Source organism: Oncorhynchus masou, chromosome 6 (genome assembly GCF_036934945.1).
Source record: "Oncorhynchus masou masou isolate Uvic2021 chromosome 6, UVic_Omas_1.1, whole genome shotgun sequence".
NCBI lineage: Eukaryota > Metazoa > Chordata > Actinopteri > Salmoniformes > Salmonidae > Oncorhynchus > Oncorhynchus masou.
In genome coordinates, this window is record NC_088217.1 from 65,014,900 (window position 1) to 65,020,468 (window position 5,569).

Below are 5,569 nucleotides of genomic sequence, written 5' to 3' on the forward strand. Positions count from 1 at the left end.
GAGTGAGGACATCGTGGGAATTTGGAGGAGATGTAGGCGTATACCTGAGAGTATGTGTGTACTATGGAGGAATCTCAATTGCATACACTTTGCTTCCTCTCGCCTCTGGCTTTCTCATCCAATGGGTTTTTAGAAAGAGGTGATGACGTGAGGAGTATGCAATTGAGAATATCCCTTCGAGTTAATTCATGCAATGTGTGTATGTGTGAGAGAGATAGAGAATGGTGTTCAATGTTAACTAGTCAGCTCGTTCAAATAAATGTTGAAACGCCGCTCCTGTGAAGTCGTGACTTGCAACGTCTCCTGAAACTAGTCACAATTGGTAGGTCAGGTTGAATTCATCTAGTCAGTCTATGTCATGCAAAGAGCAGGTGTTCCTTATGTTTTGTGCACAGTGTATAATGCAGAATATTCACAGTTTATTAATAATTATGACGAGGTAACGTTAGTGTGGTAATGCAGATAATATACTACAACGCTGGCTTTACGTTGATAAACAGCAATTGCATCTTATCATGGTAGAGGCTCAGGCAGCATTTATATAGGCTTTGTTAATGCTAATATTATTTAACCTAATGTAAAAATAACGAATGGTAAAAGTAACAAACAAAGTCACAATTGGCATATCCTACTTTTTCACTTCGAAGGGCTAGTGATGTCCTTCATCTCACAGAAAATAGAGCTCTGTTTATAAAACTATGTTCTGTATCCAGCCAGAGTCGCATGCTGTCCTTCATGGAAACATCTTAAGCCGGAGGAAAATGAACAGAGAAAAGAAAGGAGAGTGGTGAGACCTTGACAGCTGTCAGAGACAGAGGGGCCACAGTGTGCAAAAAAAAGAGACAGAAAATTGAGAAAGGGAGAGAGAGAAAGAAAGCGGCAAGAGAGCTCAATAGAGAGGAAGAGAAAGAGAGCGAGAGTTATTAGACTGAAAGTCTGAGAGAGAGAGAGACAGAGCGAGAGAGAGAATACACAGACCAATAAAAACGCTGTCTCTTCTCTGGGATAATCCCAGCATAGACAAGGCTGACAGGACGTCCCTCTCTCTGGGATTCCCATTTCAAGACTGCCGCCTTCTCTTATTTCGCCAGCAATATTCAACGGTCTGGCCTCATCACACTCAGTCAATGCCTCCCAAATGCCACCCTATTCCCTATGTAGTGCACTACTTTTGAACAGAGACTTATCAGGTTACCTATGGGCCCTGTTCAAAAGCAATGCACTATATAGGGAATAGGGGGGCATTTGAGATGCAGCCTCAGCCTCTCTGTACCCAAATAGGCCCTGCCGTATGGGAGATGGGAGGCGGACAAGCGACAAGCATCTCTTTAGACGGGAGTCAATGTAAATTAATTGAAATAGCAGTGACATTCATACAAACAGTAGATATTAGAGAGTGCCTGGGCAATTTGGGATTCAGCTTTGTGCCTCAGGGGTATGGGGAGGATCACTGTCCTCCTGTATTGTTTAGCTTGTCCTTCTTTAGTGTGTCTTCTGAAGTCAGAAGTCCCAGACAATGAGAATTGTTTGCAAAATATTATGTGTGTTAAATTAGTGTTTAATTAGTGTTTTGACTGGTTCCCACTTGGTTGGGAGTGCACTGTAAACCGCAAGACATTTTGGTGGTACTGACTCAAAACTCAACCATTTTGTTGTTAAGTTATGATAACAAATTAACTTTTAACCCAGCATGCTCTACTGCCGGAATATGTATTTTTAAAACATGTCTTAAATATCTGTGTTTTTCCATGTACATTAAAGTGATTAATCAATCAATCTTATGCTACACAAAGATAAATCACATAGATTTTTGTAAACTAATCCACTCATTTAGTTAGCTTTTTGCACCCGTTACTGAAATGGTTGTTCCCATTTAAATGGCTTATGAAGTTTGCTCACATTGTTCCTAGCAATGGCAGTCATTATGCATGCAGGTTGCGGATGAATAAAAATTCCGGCTGGATTCCAATAGAAATTACACTTTGCAAGTCAGCATAATGTGACTTCCCAGATTTTCAGAAATCCCAGTTGTAAGATTCCTGTATTGTTTTTATCTGGGAATTTGTCTTTGGAATTTTGCAACCCTAATTGCAGGCATGATGTGGACTATCGTCATGATCGTTATAATGATTGGACCAAGGCGCAGCATGCGTAGAATTCCACATGTTTAATCATTAATAAACTCACCAAACAAAACAGAAGAGAAAGAGGAAGAGAAGAGAAGAGAAAGTGTGACGTTCTGGGCTGCTCACAGGTAGCTACACAAAAATAAGATCCCACAAAACACAAAGAGGAAATGGGCTGCCGAAATATGATCCCCAATCTGAGACAACGATGAACAGCTGCCTCTGACTGGGAACCATACCAGGCCAACATAGAAATATAATGCACCTAGCTGACCCACCCTAGTCACACCCCGACCTAACCAACATAGAGAATGAAAAGCTTTCTGTGGTCAGGGCGTGACACCTGTAAACCATGAGTTTCAGGCCACTGTATTAAGGTATAGCTAGTGTTCAAAATAAGGCCATATGAGATATATATTGTCATAAAGAGTTTAAATATAATGATGATATACACCTAGGAACTCACTTGAAGGCCACAAGGTAGAAAATGAGTGAATTCAACAACCATGTCTCTGTAACTAACAAATATAGTCATGGGTGGTAACTTTACAATTCACTTGAAAAGGCAAGGCACACTGGGAAATTATATAGGCGACATGGATTAATGGGGGTATTACTAAAATCTTAACAGCTGATATAACTCAAATATAGACCCCCCCTGTTATTCAATGCGTCTTTGGTATGACCCTCTTAAAGCAATTCCTTATAGCTTAGTATAATCTCTCCCCTCGGTTTAGACAGGGCCTAGACTATTAAGTGCCAAAAATCTGGGTTAAATACAAACTTCCTTTGATTTCTGGGGGGGGGGGGGGCTGTCTATTGTTCCATGTAGTGAATCTTTTATTCAATGTGTTTAAAAAATATTTAAATATAGCTTTTTTGATACTTTAAGGGATCTTAACATTCTAAATAAAATAGAAAAATTATCATTGGCATGACCTTCTTAATTAAAACAATCCCCCCTCCCCCGACTTAGACTGGGCCTGGACTCCTATGGATTAATTAAGTAACTGCACTCAGACATATTAAGTGCAACAGGTTTCCTCAAAAGTTTTGGATAATGACATCACATTGGGATTAACAGCGTGAGAACTTTATCCCTGAGTATTATTAAAACACCTAGTCACATTTCAGGATTTGACAACTTTTAAAAGAGTATTTATTCAACATTCAAGGGATAACTCCCTGGAATTCTGAATAGACAAATCATGCTATGTCAAAACAATATATATAATTGAACATACTCTACCAAACTTCCTATAAACATTTTAGGAATCGATATATGTCAGTAGAAATGCTGCTCTGAGGGGTTAACACTCAAGCTCAGTTGTATTGTGTCTCGGGAGAAAGAATAAGCAGGTGCCCATGAGGGGTATTTGTGTGTACCTGTCGATGCTCACAGCTATACCACCAGAGAAATGAGCCTTCATCGAAACCAATTAAGTATCCACGGGGAATTCTCTGTGACAAAATATGCAATCTGGCCTGTCCTCATGCGGGCCATCAACTCCAGAGAAAAAGATCAGAGCTTATGGAAACGTTACAAAGTGTGTTGCCTCAATAGCAACATGTGAGGAAAAAGTCGATTCCCAGGTGTTTTTGAAATAGGGTTTTAAGTCTGGGCAAGATAAGACTCACAAATGGTCAAGCCTATCAGGTCTCAGTTTGAATAGTCTGAGATATTCAGTTCCGATGGCTTAAATAGACAGACTGACATTGGTCAGATCAGGGATTAGTTTTGGTGACAGTCCGAGTCCGATTCTTACCCATAGACCCAAAGCTCAGAGTCGGAGCCATAGATGCATAGTAATGGAGTTGGAAGGGAATAGTCTCATGCAAATTAAATGACAGCTACAGCAATGCACGAAGGGTACTGTTAGGTTCTTATTTTTCAGAGTAAGTAACTCACGGACAATAGAGAAGCTTTAACCTCTTGATGCTATGGGGGCGCTATTTCATTTTTGGATAAAAAGACGTGCCCGTTTCAAGCGCAATATTTTGTCACAAAAAGATGCTCGACTATGCATATAATTGATAGCTTTGGAAAGAAAACACTCTGACGTTTCCAGAACTGCAAAGATATTCTCTGTGGGTGCCCTAGAACGGGAGCTACAGGCAAAACCAAGATGAAACGGCATCCAGGAAACCAGCAGGATTTTTGAGGCTCCGTTTTCCATTGTCTCCATATATATGGCTGTGAATGCGAGAGGAATGAGCCTGCCCTTTCTGTCGTTTCCCCAAGGTGTCTGCAGCATTGTGACGTATTTGTAGGCATATCATTGGAAGATTGACCATAAGAGACTACATTTTCCAGGTGTCCGCCCGGTGTCCTCTGTCGAAATTGGTGCGTCTTTTTCAGCTGCTGGTATTTTTCCATGCGATTCTGAGAGGAAAGCAGGCTTCCACGAACTGCATATCAATGAAGAGATATGTGAAAAAACACCTTGAGGATTGATTCTAAACAACGTTTGCCATGTTTCGGTCGATATTATGGAGTTAATTCGGAAAAAGTTTGACATTTTGGTGACTGAATTTTTGGTTCGTTTCGGTAGCCAAATGTGATGTACAAAACGGAGCGATTTCTCCTACACAAAGATTCTTTCAGGAAAAACTGAACATTTGCTATGCAACTGAGAGTCTCCTCATTGAAAACATCTGAAGCTCTTCAAAGGTAAATGATTTTATTTATTTGGTTATCTGTTTTTTGTGAAAATGTTGCGTGCTAAATGCTACTCAAAATGCTAAGCTAGCTTAGCATACTCTTACACAAATTAGTGAATTGCTATGGTTCAAAAGCATATTTTGAAAATCTGAGATGACAGAGTTGTTAAGAAAAGGCTAAGCTTGAGAGTAGGCTCATTATTTTCATTTTATTTGCGATTTTCAGAAATCGTTAACGTTGCATTATGCTAATGAGCCTGAGGCTTTATTCACGATCCCGGATCCGGGGTGGGGAGTATCAAGAGGTTAACCAAGTTTAATTCTCCCCAAGGATCTGTTCAGCTGTAATTCAGACAACCCCACATTTCTCCCATCACAGATATATATCCCACTTAAGACCCCCCTCCTTCTCTCCAATCCTTACATCTTCTGGTTCTACAGGAAAAGATTAACAGGATACTAAACCCCTTATTACTCCCTTCAGGGGATCTGACCTCACCTCTTGACCTCAACCCCTCCTTCACCTAATCCACAGATGTCCATCTGTCTCCCCTACATCAACACATTGCTCTCCTCCTGTCCACCCAACATTCCAAAGCCATCTGTCTTTCTACAGAGAACCATTAACTTCTGCCATAAATCCCAGTCTCTTTCACTCCTCATATTCTATGCTTCTTCTCTATCATTTATTTAATATCTCAATGTTCAAAATGTCGAATCCAACACTACGAAGAAACATATCTCGTAAACTATGTATTTATTTAACTGAGGATTTGAAAGTG